The sequence below is a fragment of the Lucilia sericata genome, unplaced genomic scaffold, assembly GCF_015586225.1.
Source record: "Lucilia sericata isolate MDLA Ls3-8-SP2 unplaced genomic scaffold, ASM1558622v1 Contig000417F_arrow, whole genome shotgun sequence".
Taxonomy (NCBI): Eukaryota; Metazoa; Arthropoda; class Insecta; order Diptera; family Calliphoridae; genus Lucilia; species Lucilia sericata.
In genome coordinates this window covers 212581-232731 of record NW_023994434.1, presented here as the reverse complement: position 1 = coordinate 232731, position 20151 = coordinate 212581, and the positions used below count along the sequence as shown (strand labels likewise).

The 20151-nt window shown below is 30.9% G+C and overlaps 1 protein-coding gene and 1 long non-coding RNA gene across 5 annotated transcripts in view; one reads left to right on the top strand and one right to left on the bottom strand.

Annotated features, from left to right (window-relative positions):
- The window catches only part of LOC119604666, a 259457-nt gene that overhangs the window by 68867 nt on the left and 170439 nt on the right, over positions 1–20151 (top strand). The window lies entirely within an intron of this gene.
- Positions 1–20151, bottom strand: part of LOC119604661 (protein kinase 4-like) — a 121133-nt gene that overhangs the window by 70125 nt on the left and 30857 nt on the right. For both annotated transcript variants that reach the window (XM_037957433.1, XM_037957434.1), the window contains exon 2: positions 19162–19340. The gene's annotated coding sequence lies outside the window, so the exon portion shown is untranslated. The remainder of the gene's footprint in view (positions 1–19161; positions 19341–20151) is intronic.

Sequence of the window (20151 nt, the reverse complement as noted above, 5' to 3'; positions counted from 1 at the left end):
TAATTTAATTAGAAAATTAAAATTTCACTTGAAAATCACAATTTCACTAGAAAATCAAAATTTCACCACAAATTAGTAACTTAATTAAAAATTAAAATTTCATTTAAAATTAGACAAAAAATTCGAAATTTAATTTAAAATTCAAAATTTTACTAGAAAATCGAAATTTCACAAAAATTCAAAATTCAGAATACCATCAAGAAAACTCGACACTCCTCCACAAAAGATAAAAATTTCACTAAAAATTGGAAACTCTGGAAATTGCGAATTTTACTAAGAACTAGATTTTACTCTAGAATAAAATTGGTTTTTGTTAAGCTGGTCTAATATGAATGTTTGGAATATATTTTTATTTAAATTTTCGCATTAAAAGGTACAGTTTCACCCAAGACTTAAAAGTTTGACTCATGTTTCCTTATAGTTACTTCTATTTAGATCTGATCCTTATAGTTACTTCTATTTAGACCCGTATATTATTACTATGCAGTAAGCAACTTTGAAATTTTAAAGCAAACCGGATAATGTTAATCCGAGTCTTTGGGGCTCTGAGATTTGAAAACTTAGTTGAAAATATTTATAAAATTTTAATAAAAATCGAAAGAAATATCCTAGAGGTCATAGAGAAATAAATAGAGAAAGTAAAGTTTGTGAACGTGTAGAGTCAAAGGTCAAATTGTTTATTACTGAAAGTTATTCTTAAAAAATAAATTAATAAATTGTGTATTTTTAGAAAAATTTATGGCGGTTGATTCGTAATCAGTTCTTGTGAAACTGTCACTGCTATAACTACTATACATTACAATTTGTTTAATGTTTTGTTACACTATTATTTTTATTATTTTCTATATATTTTTGTTCTATTTTTAAAATAAAAAACATATAGGAGAACTTTATAGAAGCAACAACATATTTATGCTCTATTTTATTTATTTATACATATATTATTATACATATTTTTAAAATAACCATAGTTGAAGATTGTAGTCGAAGCAGTAAAAGTTGTTGCAATCTCATTGCTATTTCTGCATATTTATAAACATACATATAAACATTCACACATGTACAAGTACAAGTAAGAGTGTAATAACCCAACAAACATGTTGAAATAAAAACTCTTAAAACTAAAAACTTTACGAAAGATTTCAGAGAAATATTGAATAAAAAGTAAAAAAGAAAAATACTTTTAATAAATTTTATTTAAATAAATTATGTTTGCTGGGTTACTATTTATACCAGCACATTTGTATGTAATTCTTTATGTATGTTTATAATGTCAGTAAGTGTTTTGTGTTCTAACTTCCATTTCAATAAATCACTACAAGGCGACAGTTTGTTGACTGTTATTGCCTCGAAATGAAAATATTATGTTGCATATTCGTACCGAAGATATTAATGTTTGTCAGAGTGGTTGTTTCCATGCATTGTTACAACAGCAGCAGCCACTAGCAGCATCCATCCGGTGGCACTACTAGAGGAGGGGCTGCTTACTGTAAAAGTAGCTTTAAAAGTAATTGTTAGTATGCAAGAAGCAGGCATGCATACATTTTTGTTTGTATGTGTGTGAAAAACATTCTTCCAACACTTTTTGCAAAGTATCTACAACCAAAAAAATACATTTATTATTAAACTGTTAACATTTTTTACTCTTTGGTTTTTTCAACATTTTAGCAATATTTCTTTCATTTCGTTAGGAATGTATTTGTTTTTAGAAATTCCTCTAGAACAGCGGTTCCCACCGTTTTTTAATTCGCGGACCCCTTGAGGAATTTATTTAATTTCACGGACCCCCATACATATTTTGATATCTTATTGTTATAGATAACACTGTGATACAAAAGTGAAGAAAAATAAAATGCAGGCGTTCTCATATACCAATTCTATTTCGTTATAGTCCATAGAGTACGAATATATTTTTAGTTTTCCCCTATCACTTCGTTAACTTACTTTTAAGAGCAAAAGATGCGAAAAAAAGCCATTTTTGAAGTTTTAAATTTCAACAATCATAAGTTTAGTAGTTTTCATCCGATTTTCAAATCCGATATTTTTTTTAATGATACAAGTGTCTTTTAATCCAAAAAAAGAAATCCAAAATTTATGGTCAAATGTCTGAGTTACGGTCGTTTAAGTAAAAAAACTCACACTTTTTTAAAAAATTTTCATTTTCATCATGCTCTACTTTGACCATGAGGCAGTGAGTTCATCTTTATTACTTTCCTGAAGAATCACATAAAGGAAGATTTCTAAAACTTGTTATTTCATAAAAATCTATGATTTATGCCAATTTTTCTAATAGCATGTTTCTCGAATTTTTGGTTTTCTCCATACAAATTAATTTTTGTCTAAAAATGTTTATAAACATTTTTTAAACTTATTACAAAGAAAACCAGAAACATGAACGTTTTTGTATGGAAGAAATATGCTATATTTTTATAAAACTTAGCACAACTCATAACCTTTTTCATCGATTATGATAAATTGACCATCATTGGAAACCCAACTTAATGTGCCTTTTTTCAAATGTAATAAAAGCTAAAATTCATGGCCAACGTAGAGCAGTATGAAAATTAAAATTGTGAAAAAAGTGTGAGTTTTTTTTACTTAAATGGCCGTAACCAAGACATTAATCATAAATTTTGGATTTATTTTTTTGGGTTGAAAGACAACAATTGTATCTTTAAAACAAAATATCCAATTTGAAAATCGGTTGCAAACTACCAAACATATATTTTTTAAAGTTAAAACTTCAAAAATAGCTCTTTTTCACATCTTTTGCTCTTAAAAAGGAACTAAACGAAGTGATCGAAAAAAATTAAAAATATATTCCTACTCTATGGACTATAACGAAATGGAATTGGTATATGAGAACCCCTGCATTTTTTGCTGTATCACTGTGTAATTGTTCGTCCGAAAATTGTCTTAGTCCTTGTCCATAAACCCTATAAAATATTCCCGTACATTGAGAACATTTAGTATTTCGGAGATGTTTTCAATTTCATGGTTTTAAATATAGAATGACTTCTAACATGATGTTTAATTTTATGATCGTGAGAGCTTTATGTTCATTTCTCGTCAAGGTAGAGAAAAGGTTTCTTTAACAAGTATTGTCGACATGTGCTTAAAGAGTCATGTTTCTAAATTTTTTTGCGATTGCATAGGAGTGAGCTGAGTATGTAAGCTAAGTTTTCGGGAAAATATGTGAAAGTTAGACTTCTTCGGATGTTGTTGCAGAATGCGTTACCCACATAAAATATGACCTGAACTCTTTGCGAATGTACTGTGAATTTGGATCTTAAATTTGAATTTTAAAATACCTACGAATTATTTTACTGCGTGGTTTTGACTATTTACGCAAAACGCTATGAATTTTCTGATGTTGATTTAATAATATTGGACAAAATGAAGTTAAAATCTGTGTATCACGTTGGAATGGAATATTTATATTTAAAATTAACTAGATTAACACTTTTGCTTACAATTTAAAAAAAATATTATGAAATGTCACCTAACTTCATATTCCGGGATACCAGTATCAGTATTTAATTCTAAGGCAAATCATTATCCGTCTGCTATAAAAAACATTTATTTCGATACATATATATTTTTAAAAATTACAAATCACGTAATACTTTACTTTATAAAAGTGAAACAATAAATTTGTAGGGCCTAGCTTCATCCTGATAAACGACCGAAACAGTAAAATTCAAAGAGTCACCAACAAATCTGGATTATTGAATAAAAATTGTGTATTTTAGTATTTATGAAAAATTTGGAGATATTTTTAATATTTTCTAACAAATAGAGAATATTTTTTATTCATGATTTTTGTCGTTCGTCTTCGCGGACCCCCTAGGATTTTGCTACGGACCACTAGGGGTCCGCGGACCCCCTTTTGGGAACCGTTGCTCTAGAATACCCTACATGAATAAAGAAATATTTTTGACATTTCACTACAAAATGCGATTTTCACTAGAAGATCAAATTTTACCTTCTAGTTCATTTCTTGTTCTAGTTTAGTCTAGTTTCAGTTCTAGTTCAGTTAGTCAGTTCTAGTTCAGTTCTAGTTCAGTTCTAGTTCAGTTTTAGTTCAGTTCTAGTTCAGTTCTAGTTCAGTTCTAGTTCAGTTCTAGTTCAGTTCTAGTTCAGTTCTAGTTCAGTTCTAGTTCAGTTCTAGTTCAGTTCTAGTTCAGTTCTAGTTCAGTTCTAGTTCAGTTCTAGTTCAGTTCTAGTTCAGTTCTAGTTCAGTTCTAGTTCAGTTCTAGTTCAGTTCTAGTTCAGTTCTAGTTCAGTTCTAGTTTAGTTCTAGTTCAGTTCTAGTTCATTTCTAGTTCATTTCTAGTTCTGTTCTAGTTTAGTTATAGTTCAGTTCTAGTTTAGTTATAGTCCAGTTCTAGTTCAGTTCTAGTTCAGTTCTAGTTCAGTTCTAGTTCAGTTCTAGTTCAGTTCTAGTTCAGTTCTAGTTCAGTTCTAGTTCAGTTCTAGTTCAGTTCTAGTTCAGTTCTAGTTCAGTTCTAGTTCAGTTCTAGTTCAGTTCTAGTTCAGTTCTAGTTCAGTTCTAGTTCAGTTCTAGTTCAGTTCTAGTTCAGTTCTAGTTCAGTTCTAGTTCAGTTCTAGTTCAGTTCTAGTTCAGTTCTAGTTCAGTTCTAGTTCAGTTCTAGTTCAGTTCTAGTTCAGTTCTAGTTCAGTTCTAGTTCAGTTCCAGTTCAGTTCTAGTTCAGTTCTAGTTCAGTTCTAGTTCAGTTCTAGTTCAGTTCTAGTTCAGTTCTAGTTCAGTTCTAGTTCAGTTCTAGTTCAGTTTTAGTTCAGTTTTAATTCAGTTCTAGTTTCAGTTCTAGTTCAGTTTTAGTTCAGTTCTAGTTCAGTTCTAGTTCAGTTCTAGTTCAGTTCTAGTTCAGTTCTAGTTCAGTTCTAGTTCAGTTCTAGTTCAGTTCGTAGTTCAGTTCTAGTTCAGTTCTAGTTCAGTTCTAGTTCAGTTCTAGTTCAGTTCTAGTTCAGTTCTAGTTCAGTTCTAGTTCAGTTCTAGTTCAGTTCTAGTTCAGTTCTAGTTCAGTTCTAGTTCAGTTCTAGTTCAGTTCTAGTTCAGTTCTAGTTCAGTTCTAGTTCAGTTCTAGTTCAGTTCTAGTTCAGTTCTAGTTCAGTTCTAGTTCAGTTCTAGTTCAGTTCTAGTTCAGTTCTAGTTCAGTTCTAGTTCAGTTCTAGTTCAGTTCTAGTTCAGTTGTAGTTCAGTTGTAGTTCAGTTGCAGTTCAGTTGTAGTTCAGTTGTAGTTCAGTTCTAGTTCAGTTCTAGTTCAGTTCTAGTTCAGTTCTAGTTCAGTTCTAGTACAGTTCTAGTTCAGTTCTAGTTCAGTTCTAGTTCAGTTCTAGTTCAGTTCTAGTTCAGTTCTAGTTCAGTTCTAGTTCAGTTCTAGTTCAGTTCTAGTTCTGTTCTAGTTCAGTTCTAGTTCAGTTCTAGTTCAGTTCTTGTTCAGGTCTAGTTCAGTTCTAGTTCAGTTCTAGTTCAGTTCTAGTTCAGTTCTAGTTCAGTTCTAGTTCAGTTCTAGTTCAGTTCTAGTTCAGTTCTAGTTCAGTTCTAGTTCAGTTCTAGTTCAGTTTTAGTTCAGTTCTAGTTCAGTTCTAGTTCAGTTCTAGTTCAGTTCTAGTTCAGTTCTAGTTCAATTCTAGTTCAGTTCTAGTTCAGTTCTAGTTCAGTTCTAGTTCAGTTCTAGTTCAGTTCTAGTTCAGTTCTAGTTCAGTTCTAGTTCAGTTCTAGTTCAGTTCTAGTTCAGTTCTAGTTCAGTTCTAGTTCAGTTCTAGTTCAGTTCTAGTTCAGTTCTAGTTCAGTTCTAGTTCAGTTCTAGTTCAGTTCTAGTTCAGTTCTAGTTCAGTTCTAGTTCAGTTCTAGTTCAGTTCTAGTTCAGTTCTAGTTCAGTTCTAGTTCAGTTCTAGTTCAGTTCTAGTTCAGTTCTAGTTCAGTTCTAGTTCAGTTCTAGTTCAGTTCTAGTTCAGTTCTAGTTCAGTTCTAGTTCAGTTCTAGTTCAGTTCTAGTTCAGTTCTAGTTCAGTTCTAGTTCAGTTCTAATTCAGTTCTAGTTCAGTTCTAGTTCAGTTCTAGTTCAGTTCTAGTTCAGTTCTAGTTCAGTTTAGTTCAGTTCTAGTTCAGTTCTAGTTCAGTTCTAGTTAAGTTCTAGTTCAGTTCTAGTTCAGTTCTAGTTCAGTTCTAGTTCAGTTTCTAGTTCAGTTCTAGTTCAGTTCTAGTTCAGTTCTAGTTCAGTTCTAGTTCAGTTCTAGTTCAGTTCTAGTTCAGTTCTAGTTCAGTTCTAGTTTAGTTCAGTTCTAGTTTAGTTCAGTTCTAGTTTAGTTCAGTTCTAGTTCAGTTCTAGTTCAGTTCTAGTTCAGTTCTAGTTCAGTTCTAGTTCAGTTCTAGTTCAGTTCTAGTTCAGTTCTAGTTCAGTTCTAGTTCAGTTCTAGTTCAATTCGATTTCGGTTCTAGTTCAGTTCTGTTTAAATTCGTCTAATACTGAACAGAAATAAATTTTCTGCTATAATGATTTTACCTAAGTAGTTTTCTCCATCTTTCACTCTACTTTATTTTACTGTATTATTTTTGTACATTCTTATTTATAACATAATTTATTTCACATAAAACTTTTATCATTTGACATGTCACATTAGCTTATGAGAGGTGGGTGTGAACGGGGTGTCAAAAGCAGTTACTAAAATGTTTAAAAGAGGACACATTGACAAGAAGAACAATGTTATTTATACGAATTTTGAGCAAAAAAAAAAAGACTCAACAAGAAACTTTTCAACTAAAGTGTTGATTTTAAAATTGACACTTCATTAATTATTACAACAAATAACAATTTACAAAATAAGGTTTGAAAGATTATAAATTTTTTACTTTATTTTACAATAAGGTCAATGAACATTATTTGTTTGTTTAAAGGAGAAATGAATTTAAATATGGAGCATTAGTAAAGAGGGGTGGTTTAGGTATTAATGTAACAATTGTTATATTTGGATTAATTTTTAATCTAAAATCTTTTGTTTCCAAGAATTCGAGATTTCTGCTAACAACTCATTTCAATTACACTTCATTGCTTCTTTTGAAAACTCTTAAATATTTAGTATTAAACTTTTGAACTTTACATTTGTAATTTTGTTTGAAAATTTGTTTATGCAATTTCATTTTCAATTTATTTTATAAATAAATATTGTTTCTTTGTAATTTTACATTTCCTAACTGATTTATGAACAAAAAATTTCTTGAATTCTACTTGAGATCAACTTGTCTAAAACATTTCAAATTGCTACTGAGGCATTTTGAAGCTAGTGCAGTGCAACGCATACAAAATTATACTGTACAGATGTTGCACGTTAATGAAACAAAAGAAATGAAATAAATTTTCAAATCAAGATAAATAAACAAAAATTCTTTAATTTCATATTTAATTTGGAATTTCATTTGAAAAACAATGAATTTTTCTTTATGATGGTGAAGAAAATTTAAAATTTAATTAACGTGTTGTAGTTCAGTTCTAGTTCCCTTCTAGTTCTGTTCTAGTTCTGTTCTAGTTCTGTCTGTTCTAGTTCTGTTCTAGTTCTGGTTCTAGTTCTGTTCTAGTTCTGTTCTAGTTCTGTTCTAGTTCTGTTCTAGTTCTGTTCAAGTTCTGTTCTAGTTCTGTTCTAAGTTCTGTTCTAGTTCTGTTCTAGTTCTGTTCTTGTTCTGTTCTAGTTCTGTTCTAGTTCTGTTCTAGTTCTGTTCTAGTTCTGTTCTAGTTCTGTTCTAGTTCTGTTCTAGTTCTGTTCTAGTTCTGTTCTAGTTCTGTTCTAGTTCTGTTCTAGTTCTGTTCTAGTTCTGTTCTAGTTCTGTTCTAGTTCTGTTCTAGTTCTGTTCTAGTTCTGTTCTAGTTCTGTTCTAGTTCTGTTCTAGTTCTGTTCTAGTTCTGTTCTAGTTCTGTTCTAGTTCTGTTCTAGTTCTGTTCTAGTTCTGTTCTAGTTCTGTTCTAGTTCTGTTCTGTTCTGTTCTAGTTCTGTTCTGGTCTAGTTCTATTCTAGTTCTGTTCTAGTTCTGTTCTAGTTCTGTTCTAGTTCTGTCTAGTTCTGTTCTAGTTCTGTTCTAGTTCTGGTTCTAGTTCTGTTCTAGTTCTGTTCTAGTTCTGTTCTAGTTCTGTTCTAGTTCTGTTCTAGTTCTGGTTCTAGTTCTGTTCTAGTTCTGTTCTAGTTCTGTTCTAGTTCTGTTCTAGTTCTGTTCTAGTTCTTTCTAGTTCTGTTCTAGTTCTGTTCTAGTTCTGTTCTAGTTCTGTTCTAGTTCTTTCTAGTTCTAGTTCTGTTTCTAGTTCTGTTCTAGTTCATGTTCTAGTTCTGTTCTAGTTCTGTTCTAGTTCTGTTCTAGTTCTGTTCTAGTTCTGTTCTAGTTCTGTTCTAGTTCTGTTCTAGTTATGTTCTAGTTCTGTTCTAGTTCTGTTCTAGTTCTGTTCTAGTTCTGTTCTAGTTTTAAATATTTGTTATTAAAATTTGTCCGTTTTCTTATATATAATATAATTCAAATTTATTTAGAAGATTAGTTTATCAATGCCTTAAAGTTTACTTTAAAATCTTTTTCCTTCAAAAGTTAGTACTATGCTTTCTAATTTTTTCTCCCTCTTCCCAAAAATATCTCCCTTTGTGTCATTGCCATTGTAGTTCACTTAAGGGCATTTTAGTTGTTGCGCAGAAATAAAAAAGTAGGTTTATATTTACTCTTCATAAAGTGAAAAAAGTCGCTTTTAATTTAATTTCTGTAATACAAAAAAGAGAAAAAAAAAAAAACAAACTGTAAACTTATATAGCATACCTTAAGGCCAATCAGCAGCCACATTTTTAAAGCACAACAGAAAGGGCATGATGGAAATGAAAAAAGTAAACGCAATGAAAGAAATGAAAATAAATATTAAAAAAGTTAACATTTTAAGTAATTCATCACATTAATTTGCTTGGATGTATGATGATGATGATGTGTATTTCAAACAAGTGGCCAGTGAAATATCAGTCCTTATGGAAATGGAAAGTTTTATTTATTCCGAAATATAAGAGAAGCAATGCAGCTGTTAGAGTCGTTAGTGCCAACAGGCTTTAATTTAATTAAAATATCATCATAAAATATTTTATTTTATTTTTTTATTTTATACTTTATTTATTTAAAAAGCTAGCTTTTTAAAGTCGAACATTATAAATATTGATATTAAATACTTGTTTCCTTCATTTACTTGTGGTTTAAAGTAAAATTTTTGGTGAAATTTCTAGCTTTTGTTTTTCTTAAAACAGTAAATTTATTTTATTTGTACTATTTTGTTAAGCTTGCTTAAATTCTTGGTATTACATTTGACATCACATGTGTCACTGTTTGTCAGTTATTTTTTAGGAAAAATTAGCAGTGGTTATAAAGGAAGGGTCGTATTCATAAAAACCACCGTGTTATGTAATAGTTCTAGTTCAGATTCAAGTTCAGTTAGTTCAGAGTGCAGTTCAGTTCGAGTTCAGTTTTCTAGTTCCAGTTCTAGTTCATTCTAGTTCAAGTTTAGTTCAGTTCTAGTTCAGTTCTAGTTCAGTTCTAGTTCAGTTCTAGTTCAGTTCTAGTTCAGTTAGTCAGTTCTAGTTCAGTTCTAGTTCAGTTCTAGTTCAGTTCTAGTTCAGTTCTAGTTCAGTTCTAGTTCAGTTCTAGTTCAGTTCTAGTTCAGTTCTAGTTCAGTTCTAGTTCCAGTTCTAGTTCAGTTCTAGTTCAGTCTAGTTCCATTCTAGTTCAGTTCTAGTTCAGTTCTAGTTCAGTTCTAGTTCATTCTAGTTCAGTTCTACTTTAGTTCTAGTTCAGTTCAAGTTCAGTTCTAGTTCAGTTCTAGTTCAGTTCTAGTTCAGTTCTAGTTCAGTTCTAGTTCAGTTCTAGTTCAGTTCTAGTTCAGTTCTAGTTCAGTTTTTCTAGTTCAGTTCTAGTTCAGTTCTAGTTCAGTTCTAGTTCAGTTCTAGTTCAGTTCTAGTTCAGTTCTAGTTCAGTTTAGTTCAGTTCTAGTTCAGTTCTAGTTCAGTTCTAGTTCAGTTCTAGTTCAGTTCTAGTTCAGTTCAGTTCAGTTCTAATTCAGTTCAGTTCTACTTCCGTTCTAGTTCAGTTCTAGTTCAGTTCTAGTTCAGTTCTAGTTCAGTTCTAGTTCAGTTCTAGTTCAGTTCTAGTTCAGTTCTAGTTCAGTTCTAGTTCAGTTCTAGTTCAGTTCTAGTTCAGTTCTAGTTCAGTTCTAGTTCAGTTCTAGTTCAGTTCTAGTTCAGTTCTAGTTCAGTTCTAGTTCAGTTCTAGTTCAGTTCTAGTTCAGTTCTAGTTCAGTTCTAGTTCAGTTCTAGTTCAGTTCTAGTTCAGTTCTAGTTCAGTTCTAGTTCAGTTCTAGTTCAGTTCTAGTTCAGTTCTAGTTCAGTTCTAGTTCAGTTCTAGTTCAGTTCTAGTTCAGTTCTAGTTCAGTTCTAGTTCAGTTCTAGTTCAGTTCTAGTTCAGTTCTAGTTCAGTTCTAGTTCAGTTCAGTTCAGTTCTAATTCAGTTCAGTTCTACTTCCGTTCTAGTTCAGTTCTAGTTCAGTTCTAGTTCAGTTCTAGTTCAGTTCTAGTTCAGTTCTAGTTCAGTTCTAGTTCAGTTCTAGTTAAGTTCTAGTTAAGTTCTAGTTCAGTTCTAGTTCAGTTCTAGTTCAGTTCTAGTTCAGTTCTAGTTCAGTTCTAGTTCAGTTCTAGTTCAGTTCTAGTTCAGTTCTAGTTCAGTTCTAGTTCAGTTCTAGTTAGTTCAGTCTAGTTCAGTTCTAGTTCAGTTCTAGTTCAGTTCTAGTTCAGTTCTAGTTCAGTTCTAGTTCAGTTCTAGTTCAGTTCTAGTTCAGTTCTAGTTCAGTTCTAGTTCAGTTCTAGTTCAGTTCTAGTTCAGTTCTAGTTCAGTTCTAGTTCAGTTCTAGTTCAGTTCTAGTTCAGTTCTAGTTCAGTTCTAGTTCAGTTCTAGTTCAGTTCTAGTTCAGTTAGTTCAGTTCTAGTTCAGTTCTAGTTCAGTTCTAGTTCAGTTCTAGTTCAGTTCTAGTTCAGTTCTAGTTCAGTTCTAGTTCAGTTCTAGTTCAGTTCTAGTTCAGTTCTAGTTCAGTTCTAGTTCAGTTCTAGTTCAGTTCTAGTTCAGTTCTAGTTCAGTTCTAGTTCAGTTCTAGTTCTAGTTCAGTTAGTTTTAGTTCAGTTCTAGTTCAGTTCTAGTTCAGTTCTAGGTCAGTTCTAGTTCAGTTCTAGTTCAGTTCTAGTTCAGTTTTAGTTCAGTTCTAGTTCAGTTCTAGTTCAGTTCTAGTTCAGTTCTAGTTCAGTTCTAGTTCAGTTCTAGTTCAGTTCTAGGTTCAGTTCTAGTTCAGTTCTAGTTCAGTTCTAGTTCAGTTCTAGTTCAGTTCTAGTTCAGTTCTAGTTCAGTTCTAGTTCAGTTCTCTAGTTCAGTTCTAGTTCAGTTCTAGTTCAGTTCTAGTTCAGTTCTAGTTCAGTTCTAGTTCAGTTCTAGTTCAGTTCTAGTTCAGTTCTAGTTCAGTTCTAGTTCAGTTCTAGTTCAGTTCTAGTTCAGTTCTAGTTCAGTTCTAGTTCAGTTCTAGTTCAGTTCTAGTTCAGTTCTAGTTCAGTTCTAGTTCAGTTCTAGTTCAGTTCTAGTTCAGTTCTAGTTCAGTTCTAGTTCAGTTTCTAGTTCAGTTCTAGTTCAGTTCTAGTTCAGTTCTAGTTCAGTTCTAGTTCAGTTCTAGTTCAGTTCTAGTTCAGTTCTAGTTCAGTTCTAGTTCAGTTCTAGTTCAGTTCTAGTTCAGTTCTAGTTCAGTTCTAGTTCAGTTCTAGTTCAGTTCTAGTTCAGTTCTAGTTCAGTTCTAGTTTCAGTTCTATTCAGTTCTATTTCAGTTCTAGTTCAGTTCTAGTTCAGTTCTAGTTCAGTTCTAGTTCAGTTCTAGTTCAGTTCTAGTTCAGTTCTAGTTCAGTTCTAGTTCAGTTCTAGTTCAGTTCTAGTTCAGTTCTAGTTCAGTTCTAGTTCAGTTCTAGTTCAGTTCTAGTTCAGTTCTAGTTCAGTTCTAGTTCAGTTCTAGTTCAGTTCTAGTTCAGTTCTAGTTCAGTTCTAGTTCAGTTCTAGTTCAGTTCAGTTTTCTAGTTCAGTTCTAGTTCAGTTCTAGTTCAGTTCTAGTTCAGTTCTAGTTCAGTTCTAGTTCAGTTCTAGTTCAGTTCTAGTTCAGTTCTAGTTCAGTTCTAGTTCAGTTTTTCTGTTCAGTTCTAGTTCAGTTCTAGTTCAGTTCTAGTTCAGTTCTAGTTCAGTTCTAGTTCAGTTCTAGTTCAGTTCTAGTTCAGTTCTAGTTCAGTTCTAGTTCAGTTCTAGTTCAGTTCTAGTTCAGTTCTAGTTCAGTTTCAGTTCTAGTTCAGTTCTAGTTCAGTTTCTAGTTCATTCTAGTTCAGTTCTAGTTCAGTTCTAGTTCAGTTCTAGTTCAGTTCTAGTTCAGTTCTAGTTCAGTTCTAGTTCAGTTCTAGTTCAGTTCTAGTTCAGTTCTAGTTCAGTTCTAGTTCAGTTCTAGTTCAGTTCTAGTTCAGTTCTAGTTCTTCTAGTTCAGTTCTAGTTCAGTTCTAGTTCAGTTCTAGTTCAGTTCTAGTTCAGTTCTAGTTCAGTTCTAGTTCAGTTCTAGTTCAGTTCTTTCAGTTTCTAGTTCAGTTCTAGTTCAGTTCTAGTTCAGTTTCTAGTTCAGTTCTAGTTCAGTTCTAGTTCAGTTCAGTTCAGTTCTATTATCTCTATTTGCATTCTGTTCCACGTTTTCTATATGTTTGGAATTTTAATCAAATTGTCGAAAAAAATACTTTTTACAAACATACAATTACATCAAACTTGCAAACCCCATATGCATACCTACACAAATATTTTTGCAAGTGTGTGTGTATGGACTTGTTTGTGTTAACACATCAAGCTAACACGTGTGTTAGTAAAAATCGAATCAAATAATAACAATCCTCCCGAAAAACATACAAACAGGAAGTGAGAGGAACTTACGACAAAACCAACACAGTTGGAGGGCACAAATTGAAAAAAGCGTAGGTATTAAAAATAATTCCAGGAAATGAAAAAAAAAAAACGAAAATACTAAAGCTTATACAATCTTCCATAGAAATTTCCTGGATATTGGCCTCAAATGTTGCAGAAAGTACATACATATACATACATATTTATTTACTTAAATACGAAGGAAAGTATACATTATTTTGATACATGTGCAAGTGATATACCAGAAGAAATTGTTCCTTATTAGAAAATAAGAAATGTAAATATATGTAAAGCTGACAATAGAAGTAAGAGTACAATATGAGTTTGTGTCATTGAGAAGATATGTATTTTTCTAAAAATATTGTATATTCTAGGAAGAGTTTATTTAATGTGATTAACAGATTTCAATGTATACTTTGAAATTTGATTGAAGAATTCTTCACATTAATTCTATTGAATGGAAAAATGTTTTTAAAGTTATCTACGTATTATATGGTAACAAGTAAAAAGGAAATCTTTTCAAGAAAGTTGAAATATAGCCTGAAGTTATTTAGATAGATACTCAATAAAAAAATTATAAAAATCTAAGTTGTTCCTTAAATTCTTTATAGATATTTAAAGTTTTTTCTATTGAATTCAGATAATATTTATTCTATTATACATATGTATATTGAAAACTTGTTTCTTTTCAATTAAAAAAAAAAATATTTAAAATTTTTAGCGGAAATCTGTAAAAGTACTAAGTATATTAAGTTTGTTGTAAAACTTAGTTCTCTGGTATCAAATTTATACGCCTGAAAACACCCCAAAACTATTTTTCAACTTTAAGATACATTATTTATATCATAAATAGTTAGTTACATTGAAAGAAAATAATATAAAAATAATATGTTATTTTTCAAAAATTTTAATACGTAGTAAATTTGATGAATTTTGAATTCAAAGTTAACACTAGTTTAACTAACCTACTTGTTAGGCTTTTGATTCAATCGTAACTCATCATAGACACTGTAGAAGTAAATTAAAAATTTTATCAACTATAAGGGACTAATAATAAATATAGTTTTCTCAGTGTATTTAAATCTATATATTAGCCTGTTGTAATTGTTGTCATTTCTATTATTATATAAATGTATATTTGTATTTATTTGTATCTGTGTGAAAGTTTGTACGTTTTTACAATAATTTATAATGCGTACAATATTATTGTGTTTTTGGATTATTTGTGTAATAAAATTCACTGAACAGTGGAGATTTGATTTTACATAAATTTGAATGCAAACAAACAATTTTTAAGCACACTCACTCATATATGCATATTGTAAGTTTGTATATGTATGTCTATTCAGTATTTTCTATTTCAATTCAAAACAATTCCACTCGAACTCTTTTATTCTTTTTGTTAAAAAGCAGTGTGAAAGGATTGGGAAATTAAAATGTACTAACTACAATACAAAGTACTATTTGAAGAACAAGAACATAAATAGAACTGAATTAGAATTGAACTAGAACTGGCTTAGAACTGAACAAGAACTGAACTAGAACTGAACTAGAACTGAACTAGAACTGAACTAGAATTGAACTAGAACTGAACTAGAATTGAACTAGAACTGAACTAGAACTGAACTAGAACTGAACTAGAACTGAACTAGAACTGAACTAGAACTGAACTAGAACTGAACTAGAACTGAACTAGAACTGAACTAGAACTGAACTAGAACTGAACTAGAACTGAAACTAGAACTGAACTAGAACTGAACTAGAACTGAACTAGAACTAGAACTGAACTAGAACTGAACTAGAACTGAACTAGAACTGAACTAGAACTGAACTAGAACTGAACTAGAACTGAACTAGAACTGAACTAGAACTGAACTAGAACTGAACTAGAACTGAACTAGAACTGAACTAGAACTGAACTAGAACTGAACTAGAACTGAACTAGAACTGAACTAGAAATGAACTAGAACTGACTAGAACTGAACTAGAACTGAACTAGAACTGAACTAGACTGAACTAAACTGAACTAGACTGAACTAGAACTGAACTAGAACTGAACTAGAACTGAACTAGAACTGAACTAGAACTGAACTAGAACTGAACTAGAACTGAACTAGAACTGAACTAGAACTGAACTAAACTGAACTAGAACTGAACTAGAACTGAACTAGAACTGACTAACTGAACTAGAACTGAACTAGAACTGAACTAGAACTGAACTAGAACTGAACTAGAACTGAACTAGAACTGAACTAGAACTGAACTAGAACTGAACTAGAACTGAACTAGAACTGAACTAGAACTGAACTAGAACTGACTAGAACTGAACTAGAACTGAACTAGAACTGAACTAGAACTGAACTAGAACTGAACTAGAACTGAACTAGAACTGAACTAGACTGAACTAGAACTGAACTAGAACTGAATAGAACTGAACTAGAACTGAACTAGAACTGAACTAGAACTGAACTAGAACTGAACTAGAACTGAACTAGAACTGAACTAGAACTGAACTAGAACTGAACTAGAACTGACTAGAACTGAACTAGAATGAACTAGAACTGAACTGAACTGAACTAAACTAGAACTGAACTAGAAATGAACTGACTAGAACTGAACTAGAACTGAACTAGACTGAACTAGAACTGAACTAGAACTGAACTAGAACTGAACTAGAACTGAACTAGAACTGAACTAGAACTGAACTAGAACTGAACTAGAACTGAACTAGAACTGAACTAGAACTGAACTAGAACTAGAACTGAAATAGAACTGATTTTAATTGAAGCAAATTAATAAAATATAATAAAACAGAAGAAAATAGAATCCTATGGGAACACCGAGTAGCTATATTTTGTACTCAATTTAGTACCATTTTAAAAAACGCAGATCTCAAGCGAAATTTTAGCTTTTTAGTTCTGTATCTGCTTATATGTGTACGTGTGTAGCTGTGTCCTTATAGAATAGTGTGTAAAATACAATGTCAATGTTTCCTTTTCAATGATTCTTTGCATTGTTCACGAGTATTGTGTTTTTTTGTCCTTTTTCTGATATTTTTTTGTTGGTTTTGCCAGTTTAACAAATCATTTATTTTCAACTCATAGAAATTTTTGTTTATATACATATGTATGTATGTAAGTATGTGTTTGTTTGGCTGCTTTGTTTGTCTTTCGAAAGGGGGTGTGAACGTGTTTTGTTTGTATGTATTAATATCATTGTCATTTCACCCAATTGTTGTACATGAATTCACACTTTTGAACAATTGAAATTGTCACTAAAATAAAACTTAAGATTTATTTCGCTTACATATTTACATTGAAGATTTTTCATTTTCCTGTTGTTTTTTTGCACAACATTCAAATTTGATGTTGTTGTTTTTACAGAGGAAGTGTTAATTGTTTGCAAAATGTTGTAAGAGAAAACAATGTTGACAGTTGTTGTTATTTTGGATGGTATTACTTACAAGGGTGAAATATTTGCTATATTTACAGGACTTTAGGGATATTTTACTAATTTGGAGATGTTAAAGTGTTACTCTTTATATTTCTGCATGGTTGAAGTAATTGAATCTGTAATAAATGTACATATTTTCAAGTAATAAAAGAAAGATTTGTTTAAGAGCTTTAAAAATGACAAATTCCCAATATTTTTTGGATAAAATTTTAGAACAAAACCAAAAAGTTATTTTTTTTTAAATTTAATATTACAATTTTCTGGTTTTCCATAGAAAATTTTATATTTTTTTCACAAAAAAAAAAAAAAAAAAAAAATAAACAAATACACTTTTATGTGCATGCATCAAATTGATGAAGCACTATAAAAATATTAGAGAGGAGCATTCATACTGTCATCAAAAAAAAATAATAAAATGGAACCACAATAGCAACATAAAAATAGGTAAAAGCTTTATTTGTTTTTTATAAAAACAAATAGAAAAATATAAAAAATTTTATCCTTTGATGTGAACAGATGAATGTAAATTGTTATTGTGGCGATTGATGCATCCAGCCACAAGTAGTTGCAAGTATCTAGAGATCAAAGTTGAAAAGGATATGCAACAAACGAAATATTTATACAGGTGCATGCATTTTTTAAATGGAAAACTGAATGAAAAATTTAAATAAATTTCAAACGATTTGGTTAAAAATTCCCCCTATAAATCTATTAAACAATTAACATTTTACATCAAAGTTTCTGAGCGTTTCAAATTCCCTGTAAATGTTTCTAATGCTTTTCAATTTTTTTACTATTATTGTTAACGTTGTTCATAAATATGAATTGTTACTTCCATTAGAATATGTTACATTTAGATGATATATAATAGATCATACATATATATTTCAAGAATGACACAAAAATAAAACATTATTTATAAGGAATTCAAATAATAAATACATTAGCCTGCTTCAAAAAATGTATATCCCTAAAAACAGAACTAGAACAGAACTAGAACAGAACTAGAACAGAACTAAAGACAGAACAGAACTAGAACAGAACTAGAACAGAACTAGAACAGAACTAGAACAGAACTAGAACAGAACTAGAACGAACTAGAACAAACTAGAACAGACTAGAACAGAACTAGAACAGAACTAGAACAGAACTAGAACAGAACTAGAACAGAACTAGAACAGAACTAGAACAGAACAGAACTAGAACAGAACTAGAACAGAACTAGAACAGAACTAGAACAGAACTAGAACAGAACTAGAACAGAACTAGAACAGAACTAGAACAGAACTAGAACAGAACTAGAACAGAACAGAACAGAAACAGAACAGAACTAGAACTAGAACTAGAACAGAACAGACATAGCTAGAACAGAACTACAACAGAACTAGAACAACTAGAACAGAACTAGAACAGAACTAGAACAGACTAGAACAGAACTAGAACGAACTAGAACTGAACTAGAACAGAACTAGAACAGAACTAGAACAGAACTACAGAACAGAACAGATAGAACAGCACTAGAACAGAACTAGAACAGAACTAGAACAGAACTAGAACAGAACTAGAACAGAAGTAGAACAGAACTAGAACAGAACGGAACAGAACTAGAACTAGAACAGAACTAGAACAGAACAGAACAGAACTAGAACAGACTAGAACAGAACTAGAACAGAACTAGAACAGAACTAGAACAGAACTAGAACAGAACTAGAACAGAACTAGAACAGAACAGAACTAGAACAGAACTAGAACAGAACTAGAACAGAACTAGAACAGAACTAGAACACAACTAGAACTAGAACAGAACTAGAACAGAACTAGAACAGAACTAGAACTAGAACAGAACTAGAACAGAACTAGAACAGAACTAGAACAGAACTAGAACAGAACTAGAACAGAACTAGAACAGAACTAGAACAGAAGAACAGAACTAGAACAGAACTAGAACAGAACTAGAACAGAACTAGAACAGAACTAGAACAGAACTAGAACAGAACTAGAACAGAACTAAAACTAGAACAGAACTAGAACAGAACTAGAACAGAACTAGAACAGAACTAGAACAGAACTAGAACAGAACTAGAACAGAACTAGAACAGAACTAGAACAGAACTAGAACAGAACTAAACAGAACTAGAACAGAACTAGAACTAGAACAGAACTAGAACAGAACTAGAACAGAACTAGAACAGAACTAGAACGAACTAGAACAGAACAGAACTAGAACAGAACTAGAACAGAACTAGAACAGAACTAGAACAGAACTAGAACAGAACTAGAACAGAACTAGAACAGAACTAGAACTAGAACTAGAACAGAAAAACTAGAACAGAACTAGAACAAACTAATGAACTAGAACAGAACTAGAACAGAACTAGAACCGAACTAGAACAGAACTGCATTAATACATCAGACAAATGTATATTCAGAACTAGTACTAAAGAATTATCAAACAACAACAAAGAAATTTTTAACATAAAAAGGTATTTTATATTTAAATATCTTCAATTTATCTAATGAAATCAGCTTTTACATTAGGGCCGTTAAAATAGTAGCGGGTAACATTGACCTATACGAGTAAGATTCAGGGTTAAAGTAATATTTCAAGTGCTTTGCTATTGAAATTGATATATAAACAAACATACATATGTTTGAGTGTATATTGACCATTATTTTAATTAATTAAAGCTACCTTTAGGTACTTACTTATCAGCAGTTGAATTCTCCTTATAAAATTGACTGCATAAAGAAAAATCAATACACTTGACCTTTATCCAAGATGATGATGAGAAAAAGCAGCAGCAGCCAGCAAACAAAACAACAACTTAAAATGTTCCAATACAAGGTTTTACAGTAGATTTTCACTGAAACCTCTTGAAATTGAGCTGGAAAAGAATGAAAAAAGAACAGAATTGAAAAAAATAATCAAACAACAAATACTTGTCATAGAAATCTGAAAACAAACAAAAAAATTGTAGAGAACTCTTCAAAGCTTTTAGAAAAAAAAAAAAAAAAAATACTGTGTAGAAAAACTTGTTATACATACATATACATACATATTAGAACACATAATAAAAAAAAACACAATAGTGATTCCTTGATAATAAAAAAAAATCCTATGAAAAAGTATTGTAATAATAAAAAATATTTTTCCAGCAGCTATAACATACCATTCAGTATTTTTCTATATTTTATTTGAAAAAAAAAAAAAAACTTAAATATATTTTATATTGAAAAAACTGCCTTTATATTTGCATATAAACAATATATTGAAAAAGTAAATAATGAAAGTAAGACTCTTTGTTCATTAGGAGGGCGCCAAATTCAACTATTTATATGCCTTATTCTATGATATCAAAATTATTTGGTGCACATAGCTACTGAAACAGTTAACTGTTGGTTAATTCTAGTTTAAAAATCATGCCAAAAAGTTTTCATCTCAGGTGAAAAAAGTTATTTTTATTTCAAAGAACACCACCTTAATATTCGTATGTAAATATACGTAGAAATTACCTTCTTTGATGTCAATGAAGCCTCTGAAAACAAAAATCATAATAACAATCAAGCTACATGTGGGTGATACCCATATTAAATGGCACAGTGGGGCATAAGTTGTGATTAACAAAGTACAAAATTCCGACTAATTAATTTAACAAATTATTACACATTTGTTCTTTTATTTCTTAGTCATCGCAA